Genomic DNA, 13,552 nt, shown 5'->3' with positions numbered 1-13,552 from the left:
CTTTCCACTGTTAAAGGTGCGAGTGTGCAAGATTGACATATGTGGTTGAAATGGGTACTGCAGTCCAAATTCAAAATATTGGAGAGCGTCGAAACAAGTTGGTGAATTTAGCATGTTTCCTACATATCTGTAAGCATATTATGGTATTTTTATGCTTTAGTAAAGTCAAAAACTTACATACAGCACCTTTAAATGTACTCTTTCTTTAGTATTTCAAAATTATAATTTTTTTAAATTTATTTTTGATACAGAATTCTACAATCACTTGTTTTCGAACAAAATAACTTATTACCTTGCTACAAATTTCATACCAGTAAACCTTCTTTATCAAGACCAAGACCACTAAATAATTTCCAGATTCATTGGCGCACTGTCCTTGACATTTAAACATCCGCTGAGTGTTTATACAAGTTCTTTGTTTATATTAAAGCATTACATTAAGCTTTACAGTGTGACGGAATGTAATATGACTCATATGAAATATGCATAGGCCTGAAGTATTGACACGCCAATAGTACACGTGAGGCGTAAATAGAAAGGCTTTAAGTGAGCGGGTGACCAAACGACAAACGTTCCTTCAGACCTTTGTGTCATGGCGTGAGCCTAAAATCACATTTGACTCGTAGATAGATGGCATCAGATGTGGTGACAGCTTACTCATTTATTCAGTATAAACGGCAATAAAATGAAGCAAAAGCTCTCTGAATAAGACATAACCAGGAGATTTATGGTCACATTTTGAAGATAACCAAAAGGCTTCTCATTCCTTCCTGCAGCCACAAATCAATCGCAGAGCAATTCAACAGAAAGGAGATGTACACCTACACACAGCAAAACACACTGAAGAAACTCTTCATGTGGAAATCTCAATTTATGCAGCATAAAACAAAGGTGTAAATGTGTTGTGCAAAGAGGCGCAAGCGATTTAAAAAAATAAAATAATTTACTTATCTAACGACAATGCTAAATATGACCCAAGATAATGTACACAAACTCACAGTGACTTGAATAGAGCTTGAATAGAGTAATAGTGGGGATACGTCCTGAAGACTATTGTAAGCAAAAGAAACTTAATTTGGACAACAACAAAAAAAAAAAACCAGCCCAAATTTTACTTAACTTAAGTTTGATTATACTTGATGTACAATAGGTTATATTTGCTGAAGACTGCAAAGAATCTTAGCTGATTATAAACCTGGAGTTGAACACAAAGCGATCTCAATCAAAAGTGACAGCACTACAAACACGACAAAGAAACAGAATGCCTCTGAATCCCCCACAGCTTGCTAAGTTTACCCTCAGCATCGGCACCGGTGCTCAATCCACACACAAACAAACAGAAGACATGTCAACAGAGACCTGTGACACCTGAATCAATACTGCCTCAGACTGGATAAGCACATCTCGACAATGAAACACTTCATTAGAACAAAATACCTCTTAAATTTGGAATCTGACAATTTTTTTGGTTTTCATTATTTTGAAAGTTGTTTCCATGTGAAAGCTGCAAATTTCACAAAATCTGTCAAAAACATGTCTAGGCTCCTATTTCAAGCCAAAATCAACAGAAAATAGAAATACATTATATTTTGCTTTTAAAAAATGACGTTAAAATAATGTGCATTGTGACAATTTTAATGACAGTTATGAGTTTATATATGTACATATAACAAGGTTAGTATTTGTCGTTCTGGTTTTAACATTAATTAAATTTAAAAAAAAATCATATTATAGCATTTTTACTATTTTAAATAATGTAAAACAAAAGGTCAAACTTCCACAACTCAAGGTAGTGAGATCATTTTTAGGAGAAAACTCAATGTAAAACCTATAAAATAAGCTTAATATATGTGACCCTGGACCACAAAACCAGTCAACCAGTCACTTTTATGCCAAAAATCCAAAGATATTAAGTAAAGATCATGTTCCATGAAGGTATTTTGTAAATTTCCTACCATAAATAATATAAAAAACGTATTATTAGTAGTAATATCCATTGCTTAGGACTTCGTTTGGACAACGTTAAAGGCTATTTTCTCAATATTCAAATGTTTTGCACCCTCAGATTCCAGATTTTCAAATAGTTGCAAACCATACATAAATGGAAAGCTTAAAAAAAAAAAAACCTTATGACTGGTTTTGTGGTCCAGGGTCACATTGACCTAAAAACAGACTTAATTTTCTTAACACAAAATCAAATTTGTTTTGTTTTTCTTTTGATTTGATTTGAGTAATGTGACTTGGACATGTTTTCATTAGACTCACCGTCTCAGTGTCTCAGTTTGGCCAATGACAGACTCTGTGTCTGTCATTGGCCAAATGTTCAAGCTGTCTAGTCAATGTATTACAAAATTCCTTGAGCAAAAGTAGTCATTGTAGGAGATTAAAAAACCTTCAAGCAAAAACTTTGCCACTAGAAAGAGTTATTTCACTTGTGAAGAATCATCAGTACCAAGTCCTCCATCACTGTTGAAGCCGCTGCATGAGAGCGAGAGATGCAAAGTCGAACAGCTATCAGAAAACGTAAGATCCAATCAATCTTCAGACAAGTGACTCTTAAAGAGAGCCCTAGAACCTGGAATAAAGTCTGATGTTAGCAACTACAAATGCAGGTGGCTTTCTTGAAGACTAGTCCAGCCCTGAAACACAATCCTTTGTAGAGACTCAGGTGGGGCAAGAATTTGGTTCACAAAGCTGCTTTTCTGGTCACGGTATGCGAAAAAATGCTCTTGATAATGTGTGAATTTCCTCTCCTTGGCTGAAAGGGATGCAAGACCCATTGTTTTCTGAGAGTGTAAGTCCTTCTTTGTGTTACGACAAAAATGGGAATAACTGTAGGAGGCCTGTTAGCGTACACTGCACCAATTTTCAAAAGGGAGAACATTCTGAAGGATGAAAACAGGAGGGTCGTCCTGGGAATACAAGTTAACCTGGGAGTCATTATCTCCTCTAATTATGCAGTAAATAAGGCAAATGAGATTTCACAGGTACAACTCATCCATTTACACAGTTGGATATGAAGATCAGCCAGTGGAGAAACACCTGATCAGGTTTTAGGTTAACTCAAGGACTTGCAAACAAACAAATGTCACGATCTAACCGCCATTCATCCTGCAAACTATGCCAAACTTCTGCTTCCTGTCGTGCAAGTCCTACAGGTGTGGCTAAGCTGCGGTCTCATCTCACTGTGGGGTCTGCTGCCTCTCTCGGTTTCACTCTCTCGGCTAAACAACAGACAGCTGTGGCAGATGGAGCCATATCCCCATCGGTCTCGTGATTTAAAATGCAAAAGAACAAGCGGCGATGGGGAAGAAGAAGAGGCGATGTCACAGGGCAGCAGACGTCAGGGACGGCTGCCATGAGTGCACAAGGCTAATTCAAGCACTAACAGACTTCCCGTCCAAGACAAACCAACAAACCGCAGGCCAGCGAGGTGGCAAGTGGCTGCTTCTTGAACACGCCTGTAACCAGGGGACAGAATTTAAATGAGGCCCAGCTTCCAAGAATCTGGCAGATCAGACTTGATATGGGTTATTAGCTGCCTTTCTGAAGAGAATCCAACATGGAGGCAAGCTGGGCAACTCCATTAGCATTCAAGGATGAATCATACAAACCTGTTGTGTTGCTTCCCACCAGTAAGAGCGACAGGTAAGGGAACGTGTTCTGTTCCCTCTTTTCATGCGGAGGAAGTTATTAATTTCTTTCCCTCTAACTTGGCGATGGTTTTAACTAACAGGCAGTGCACAGCGAAGCTGAGAGGAAGAAGAGAAGGATTAGCCTGATAGTTGCTTTTCACTGAAACTCTCCACAGCATAAAGGGTTTCTCTGACAGCTTGTGACTCACTTTGACCGAGACAGGCAAATTACCCAGGGTTTCACTTGAAAGGAGCGAGATCAAAAGAGCCACCATGGCCTCCGTCTCTAAAGCAGAGTCAATGTGCTTTTCTGCAAAATGGGTTTATACTGCCACACTGTTCCCCTCCCCGTTAGAGCTGAAGGACCGCTTTGAGACAAAAGGCAAAACCTCTTACTCAAATTATAATAAGAGTTTTTAAAATGATACCTAAAGAACAACCTGTCAATTGAATTTTAGCTGATGTAACCCCCAACAAAACCAAGTGACTGAGGAACAACAGTATGGGAGGAGATCTATCAATACACCACTAAAATGTGCACTGTGACACAAGCCAAGCCACTCAACCACAAACACTAATAACTTTAAGGTCCCAAAAAACATTAGGGATGGGACACAATGGTCAACTACTAAAGTTGCCCTAAAATGGACTAGTCGAATAACCCTAAGCCTAGATTTTTTAAAAGTTAGATAACTTCGATATTTCACTTCTGCTGCCACGTGTGTCGCTGCTTTCACAGTTTAAATATCCCGCCACTGGTCCTCAAATTGAAAAAAACTTTTAAAATATGTCTTAAGACCCCGTCTAGCTTCAATCCAACAACTATTCTGCTGATTTTAGCTCCAATCCTAATTAAACCTGAATCTGCTAATCAAGGTCTTCCGGCATACTAGAAAATTCTAGGCAAGTGCATTGGGGCTAAACTCAACAAGACACTCCCAGTGTAGAATTGGACACCCCTGATCTAGCGTTTTTGGAAAGTAAAAATGTGTCTTATTTAAAAGGCCCACTGAGAAAAACCTCCAATTGGGGTCAGGTGGACTTGAATCTAATTATACAGGACAGACTGGTCGATTTTAAACATATCTAGTGTTTCATCAGTAAGAACCTCAAAGGAAAAGACTGTTTCTGGTTTATTTTTCACCTTGAAGACCTCAGTGTTGACAGTAAAGTGATGACCGTCTGTTTATTTGACAGTCGACATCTGACAACATCCTTCCTATTTTCGGTTTGAGATGCTGTGAATCTTGAGGGTAAAGACTATTTCACATCTCAGCCATTACCTGGCAAAAATAGAAATCCTTCCATCTGCTTGGCCGAGACATGCCGGCACAGTAATGTGTCGCATGAAATAGATTGTCCGGACCCTGACATAAAATCCATCTTGTTTAGGTCATCCATCTACTCCACTATCTATCTCCCGCCTCTTCCACACTGTCTAGACCTCCTTTTCCCACTTGGTGCTCTTCGATTTTCACCCATCTGCACTTACTGCTACAGACACCCACCCCCTCATCCCCCGTCGTGGCAGCAGGGTGGATGTACCTGCAGTAAAAACAGTTCTCAGACTATCAATTACCTCTTCAACAGACACGCAATGTTGGCCCCTGTCTCAAACAGGTTCTGCAGCTCTGCCAACAGAACAACATGCACAAACAAGGCTCATGAGCAACACCCACATTTACTTATGAACACCAGGTTGTTCGCATCACTGCACTATGTACATATATGTATAGTCAAGGTGCAACACTCCACATTTATGTAAATTAAATGAACAACAATACGGATATGTGAGCTAAAGCAAATAAACGTGTCTCCGGGCACACTTTGTTTGGGGTTTCTAATCGGATCTAACATGAGCACGAGAGATTAAGTAAAAAAAAACACAAAAAAACAGCTCCTGTCAGGTCAGCAAACGGCTGAGATGTCTTGGTGTCACACTGGGCTGATTTTAGTTTGCAGAGACAGAGAGTTGTACACATCCCAACTAATGTGTTGACATGGTTTAGTGTCTTGTAGCCCAAATGTCAATGTTAATTAGGATCTGATTATCCAGTTGTGTTTGAGGACGCCACATGTCATTAAGTGACGCAGTCCCACCCATCAACATAAACGACATCTTGTCTTATCTTTTTCCAGTCCAAAATGGAATAAAGAATGAAAAAGGAACATAACTGCAGAAGTCAGAATCAAATGTAAATATAGGGGCTTTCGCACCAGAGGAACATTTTATTAGTTCCTATAACTATTGGTGAAAGTACCCACTATTTGGCATGTACACATTGGAGGAACTGGGAACAATTTTAGCTACAGGAACATCTTTTGAAGGAACTAAATTAGCTCCTACTTAAGAGTAGGGTCTAACCCAGCACAATAGGAACTACCAGTGGTGTAAGCGTACAATTATTGGTCGAACACATGCAAAACACCAGCACCAACACTGCTTTAAAAAAAAAGCTTTAACACCTTTTGTATACCGTTTACTTTTTCTGTATAATAGTGCTATCTAATAAATAGATAGGACTGTTAAATGGATCATAAACTAATGAAGACGGAGAATGGGAGCACTGTGTGCTCAGGCTCTGGGGTTCTCAGCGCCATCCAAATAAAAGTCCTGCACAACAAATAGGGCAGCAGTACATAAGTGACGGATTACGTCACTTCAGAGTTCCTACTGGTGGTGCGAATGCAACCAAGAAAATTGTTCTAGGGGAAACTTGTTTCTCGGGGGTCTGCTCTGGTGGCTAGTTCCTATTAGGGATGCACCGAATATTCGGCCGCCGAAAATGGCCCAAAAGGGCATTTTCGGTTTTCGGCCAAAAGACTTTTATCACCGAAACAATATGGCCGAAATGTTGTGATGACGCAAACAGAAACCGCGACCTGCACGTGCTTGTCTGAAGCAACATGTCCGTGGTGTGGACGTATTTCAGTATATCTGAGAAACACCCACGTCTGCTCCTTGCACAAGCACTGACAGCCAGAGCTCATGTTCTCGATGAGAAGAGGACCAGACTTCACTGTGAAACCGAACGGTTTCCCAATGCAATCTTTAACAGTGGGCATGTTTTAAGCGCGGAACACACTTCAATCCGAGTTCCCACACCAACATCGGTCAACATGTATCACGAAATTCAAACGATAAATGCCGTTTTGATGCTCTTTAATGTCTTCACTGATCACATCACAGTTCAAGCGGCGGCGCACGCGATCATCTTTGAGCGCGATCGATCATCTCTTCCTTAAGAATAAACATGAATGAACATCTAAGGTGTGTTGAGTATACATTACAACTTACTGTCACGTATCACATGTGGTGTAATCGCTCAATCAGTGTTTCAACGGCGAAAAGACGTCAATATAACTGCTTTAAACTAAACAATGCAAATTATAACTTTAGCATCACATTTACCTCAGGCAGTCATTCAGTGTCCACAGAATTTTATTCACTAGAGTAAATCAACTCTTTCACTAAATATATGCACTATATTAGCCGTTATATTTATTATATTCTACTTAACCTGTTTATGATATCTTGATTATTTCATGCATGTTTAAATAAACCTGTCATGAAAATGACACACTGTGTATAAATGATTATATTTCAACAACGAATTGGATAAACTATTTTATAATCAGATTTAGAAGTTATTGCAAAAACTGCCTTATGTGAAGTTTACATGTTTGCGTACTATGTTATTTGAGTGTTGATTATTAGACCTAATGCACCTGTTCTGAATGCACTTTCTTGTAGTAGTCCTACAGAGAAAAAATAAAATAGACCTAAATGCACTTTGTTTTTATGAGAGAACATTTAATTTAAAAACCTTTCTGTAGGCCTGTACATTATTATTTAATGTACAAATGAGTGGGGTCAAGTTAAACATTTTAGTTTGAATTTTATTTTATACTGTGCATTGTTCTAAATAAATATTGGCATAATTTGTAATTGATTTATTCTTTGAAACTTTAATATTAATTTATGCAATTGCAATGCCTTGAATTTAGTAAAGTTAGTAGCCATAAATGCAATGGTACTAATAATTGGCATAATTTCTTTCTGTGTTTCGGTTTTGGGCCTTGGTTTCCTCTTTTTCGGTTTTCGGTTTCGGCCAAGAATTTTCATTTCGGTGCATCCCTAGTTCCTATAACTGATTTCCTATAACTACATGGTGCAAAAGCCCCTTATGATACCAAATAGTTAACTAAAATAAAAGCATTACAAAAGCTACTACACTTTTCATAGGTAAAATGTAAATGACGTGGCAATCATTTTTTGTCAAGATCGATATGATAAAAAAGTTAAATAAAAAGTGTCAAGGTAAAGCATGCTATAGTGTTGAGCGATATACTCCATAGTCGTATTGTTCTATAGTCAGCCGGTGAGATAGCAGATACACAAAATTATTGTAAAGAGGGGTGGGGATGCAATATTTGACAAACAACAACTGTAGTCTGTTTTAATAAACATTTTCATTAAGGAGTCCTCATTCCTCATACGTGCTTGTCGGTGTCACATGTGTGTTTATGTTGTGATGTCGTTACGAAATTAAGGAAGGCAAAAAATATTAATTCTTATATTAATAACAGCAACAACAACAACAACAACAACAATTTAATACATTAATGGGAAAACAAGCTAATTATCATGATATTGTCGAAGGCATCAGCCATCGGCGATATCTCACACCATGGTCGATACACGTTACTATCGTCTTATCGGCACAACCCTAGAATGCTTGCTCTCTCTTTACATAATAGTTGCGTTCCTCACAATCCCCATCTACTCATGCTTGCCAGAGAAACTAGCTAAAACACTTTTATTTACTATAGGGCAGGGGGCTCTCCATCAGCGAGAAGATTTACATGGAAACAAACTAAGGATTAGCAATCCCATTAGCAAGCCGAGTCCGTCCGCTGGTTTTTGAGTGAGGGATGTTTTAGCTAAGATAAGATTCATGGGGGGCACTGAGCTGAAAACACAACAATACTGTTCATCATGAATTGCATTGTTGGGGAATCCAGTTATTAATCCTCTCCAGTATATTCATCCAGTGCACGCCATCTGTCGGGTATGGCACCTTTACACAAAACGCTCTACTAAATTATGAAACAATTTTGCATTCCTGGAGGCATAGTGTGTTTGTAAAGGTAAATGTTGTGAGGTTTTTGTTGTCAGATGTCGTTGCCTTGAGATATAATTCACACCGAGATACTGGGGGGAGAAGAAAAAAAAGCATCATGGTAACAAAATGAATTCATTCTCATTCGCATATCCAAAACAAGTCATCACATTCTGTGGATCTTGCTGTGTAAAGCAGTCTGGGTCGGGGAGGATGACTAAAGCAGGGGAAAGAGCCACTCATCATGAAAACTAATGCTGTTGATACCTAATGACATTGCTGTTGCACGGCGGGGTTGGGGGTGAATTCAATTGTCTAGCAAAGAAATGAAATGGTTTTCTCGTTCACAAACAGAGAGTCATATACCCTAAAGGTAATATAAAGCAAATGAACAAACAGCTCTGACAGGTATTATCCTCTCGCTATTATTAGTTGTGGCTCGCAAGGTGTGTGTGCTTTGACCAGTATTGTTTACACCTGTAATAATGACGCTGGGTTTGAAAAGGCTTCTGAAAATTCTGTTCAGCAAACCTACAAATACAAATAGACTTGGCTGCAATTGCAGTTGGCTGCAGTTTTTCATATCAGAGACCAAATAAAAACTACCAATAGTATACTTTTAGCAAGTTTTAGATTTATAAGGAATAATAAACCCTACCAAAAGGTACATGACAACCTACATATGATCCGATTCTGCCTTCATTTTTCAATTACATGTCAATTACATGCAGTTCAGAAGTCTACTCAAACCTCTTATTTAAAGTCTTAAGTCATGCATTTAGAGTCCGCCAAATGGAGGTTGTTTCAATCAGCAGATCCATAAGTTATAACAAGATGTATTAGAAGTGAAATGAGTTCCTGTGTATGCAGGGTAATGTCCTCTTTAATAAAGAGGATTTGTGCGGTTACTCCATCTCTCGTACTATTAAATGTGTCATAAAATTTAATTTGTACTCTTAATAGCAGATTTGACTTTTGCTGTTTGGATGAATATTAACAGCCGTAAAATACGGATATTTGAGTGGTGAGCACTCAAAGTTAGAGATGCATGTTTGTGAATGCTAATTACAGCAAGGCTCTCAGAGAGAAATTATTTGAATAATAGAGGTAATCACACCCTATTCAATGAAGTGCCGATGACAAAGAGAGGAGCTTTACTCAAACAAAAGAAACAATCTTTGAACAAAACATTCTTTGATCAATAAGAACTTATATTGCTCTTGAGTGTGTGGCTAATCGCCAAACTATGAGGTCAGTGTTACTACAGCTGAGATGTTTTTCACACGCAAACGCAGCCCTCTGATCACACAGGCACCATTCCAGCCCTGTCCGAACACATCACTGGAGTAAAACTGTACAATCTCACATGACGTCTGCCAGGGACAATAATGTACGACAGGGCTCAATATTAAAGACGTGCCGATGGCCACAGGCCAGTGAGAACATTTCGGGCCAGTAGATGGAATAGTCACTGGTTCTATCGGGTCACTATTTTACATTTCTTGATCTTGTGCATTTCATTCCTGATTAACTGAAAAAAATTACACTGAAAATGTAAACTGATTAATATTGTTGCAAGTTGTGGTGATGTCAAAACATTCATTATCAGGCTGACATAAGTTGAGGTTTATTAAAATGGAAATAATGACTTTGTCTAAATAAGATTTGGAATAAAAAAAAACAGCAAAAGGATTGTGTGCCAACTGTTTGAAAATATAGCTGTCATGTATATATTATAGCTAGGCAAGTTTGCAAGGCAGGGTGTCTGTGGTGTTCTTTCAGCGCACCCAAGTAATCTATTGGATGTCTTCAATAGATCCAATTTTTCACCTAAAACGGGACAGGAAGAGCAGCTGTATAAATTCAAACTGTTGCAAATTTAAAAATTAAAAATATATAATTTTTGCAATATATTATTTACTATTTATTTATGAAAAAAGCAAACACATAAAAAAAAAGAGTGAAAATAAAATAGGTCATTTTTTGTTGGCCAGTGAAAATGTTGGCAGGTCGAGTAAGATCTGGCTCAACCGGGCTAACAGAAAATATTCTTATTGTTGAGCCCTGTTTGGGGACTCAAACACTCATGTCGCCTCATTTCCCAAAGATTCACTGAATGATTATGATGATGCCATCACATTACCCACTAGACTTTCTCAAATCATGAGGGAAAATGCGCAACATTGGGAAAAAAAAAGAAACTCTTAAGTGAATATTAAAGAGATGAGAGAGAAAAAAATGGTAAGGAATTCCTTTAAATTTATGCCAGATTTTACTCACCACACATTTATATAAACCAGTTAAAGAGGGAGAAAATCTATTTCACTGATATTTCAATGTCACTCATCTGGGAAAACCGGTTTACATTATTTGTTTTAGGTTACAGTAATAACAAGGATGAATACGTTTAACTAAATGTCATAAATACAGACAACAAAGTAGCACTGAAACATTTTAAAAATAATTTGACTTTCCAGTGGGACCAGCAAATGATATTACACAATCCTTCACCCAAAACTTAAACTGATGCATTCAGAAAACCGAAAAACATCACCACTAAAACATTATTATCCATACTGTTTGTTGAGACCTTCGCTCTTCATTGCGATCCCACAGTCTACTGAGAAGAGCAGCTGGTGACACGACTGTGACGGAGTTGTAAAAGAAGAATTTCAGGTCACCAGCCTGTATGTGGGAGGTCAAGAGTGACAGACGAGGGGGTCGGCTACTACAGATAAGACCAAAAGATCCCGTTGGGCTCCTGTTTTCTATTTTTTACTCTATGCAGAGGTGGGCAAGTAGATGCAAAAATCAGAGTGGTTTTGATTCAGAAAAACTTTTCCTTTAAAAAGCTTTTATCAGGCTCTGTTCTTCAACCCCCGCCCCATGTAAGAGTTGCAAGCCTGTGCCGGTGAATGATTAACAAGCGCAAGAGAGAGTAATGGTTCAAATTTTGCACAACTTTGAGGGAGCAACTCTCGGTTCTCTGAGGCGCAGCCCCAGGAGGTCTCAGTTTTTCATGCTAAACAAAGCAAGACAGACGTGCTATCTTTAACACTCTGTTCCATTCCCAACTTTCCACCTTTAGAAAGGAAAGAGAGAAAGAAGCTACTGGATGATCCTTTTTTCCCCAGGTAAAGCAGCACCTAAAGTTGAGCAAGGAACCTATTGTGCAATCCTCACTTTGCTCGTTGTATTGAGCTACCGCACATAGGTGAAAGAGCCAAACACGCATTAATTTCACAGGGATGTGTTTGAAATGGTCCCAGCATTCATAAAATATATCTCAAGCAGACACAAGGCAATTTTCATCCATCTACAATAACATCTGGAGTTATGAAGGAGACAGCCGTTTCAACATAACGTTACAACTCACAACAAAGCCTATAATTTTCTTCTGTCACCTTTAATCAATGGTGTAGTCTCTCCTGAGCTGGCACACACACACAGAAAAAAAAACCTTGCCGGGCCAGAGACCATCTAGAAAGCCAAGACAGGATCACGCAGGGAGATAAAGACAACTGGAAAAACGGGTTGTTTGGCCTGAGACTTCATGTGGTCTCACAGCAGGGTCTCTCACGTTATATTGGTGGTAGCTAGGGGACACTCGACGGCTCTCTATTCAAAGTCCCCTAAAAAAAGAAAGCCAAAGAAGGGCTCTCACCAGACAGTGGCAATGTGCCAAAGAGGTAGCCAATAGAACCAGAATAAAAGTATTGTTTTGGTTTAACAAGTGACAATAAAAGGACAAAAGAGACAGAAAAAGTGCTCTGGGAGGAGCTGAAGAAACCCTACGCAATAGTGAACTAAAGTTAGGACAAAGTTAAGGGATTACTTACTCACTTTAGGCCAGTATATTTTAAAAAGCACCAGTGTTGGAGAAGGAAAGTGACCATGTACTTTTCATTCATTATATTTTAATTGTTTTTTTAAAGAGAGAGAAAAAAAGAGCACAACATAACTTAGATTACATTAAGTGTTCATTTAACTTACCCATGACAACGCAATTACAAAAATATCCACAGGAGATGTGAGAAGTAGTAATCCTTTACTTAAATCCTGAATGCTTTCTTCTTCCCTTGACTGTTATTCCCAAGAGCGAGAGCCACAATATTCAAATCCTTACGCACGTATCATCCAGGTGGGGAGATCCTTGTTAACGGCTTCAAGTAGAACAGACAACACAGAGCTATTTTTCCTGCTATTCAATCCAGTAAGTGTATAACTGACGTCAAACGAGTCCTGTCTTTATCCACGGTTCATAAATGTTAACTTGTTTCAGTAGTTTCCCCAGTGGCGTGGTAAACTCTTGTTGATTGTGGAGAGAGTTGATTGCAGTCCTTCCTGAGGGAAGCTTCTTCACACTGTGAGAGTAACGCTGTGAGTGGCCGTCAGTCTGGGTGGAGCCAGTGTGATGTCAGAACTCTCTGAGTACTTTCCTGACAAAAAGACTGAAGGGTTGTTTTCACTCACCTGTGTGCAAAGGTTGTACGTGCTTGCCTGTGTGTTCTCTGACTCATCAGGAACCTTGCTGGGACGTAAATGTTAATGATTAATCACATTATGAGGGAATCATGATTTGATTTAACGTCATGTGGTGAGAATTCGGATATAAAATGGTGTATCTGAACTTTAAATTGGGTCAACAGTTTTATAGTGAATGTAAAAATGAATGTAAAAAAATAACAAAAGTAATGCACTTAAGAACTGATTGAAAGAAAGATATATATTTAAAAAAACAGAAATGAAAAAAGATTGGGAATGAAAAGAAAAAAGCTAAAGAAGAATAGAAGC

At 38.6% G+C, this 13,552-nt stretch overlaps 1 protein-coding gene across 5 annotated transcripts in view; it reads right to left on the bottom strand.

Moving 5' to 3' along the window:
• Positions 1-13,126, bottom strand: part of ptprfb (protein tyrosine phosphatase receptor type Fb) — a 151,903-nt gene extending 138,777 nt beyond the window's left edge. For all 5 annotated transcript variants that reach the window (XM_079818541.1, XM_079818542.1, XM_079818544.1 and 2 more), the window contains exon 1: positions 12,752-13,126. The gene's annotated coding sequence lies outside the window, so the exon portion shown is untranslated. The remainder of the gene's footprint in view (positions 1-12,751) is intronic.
• Positions 13,127-13,552: the final 426 nt, after the last annotated feature.

This window comes from Gobio gobio (assembly GCF_949357685.1).
Source record: "Gobio gobio genome assembly, chromosome: 6".
In the NCBI taxonomy this organism is placed as follows: Eukaryota; Metazoa; Chordata; class Actinopteri; order Cypriniformes; family Gobionidae; genus Gobio; species Gobio gobio.
This window is presented reverse-complemented; position numbering and strand designations above follow the sequence as displayed.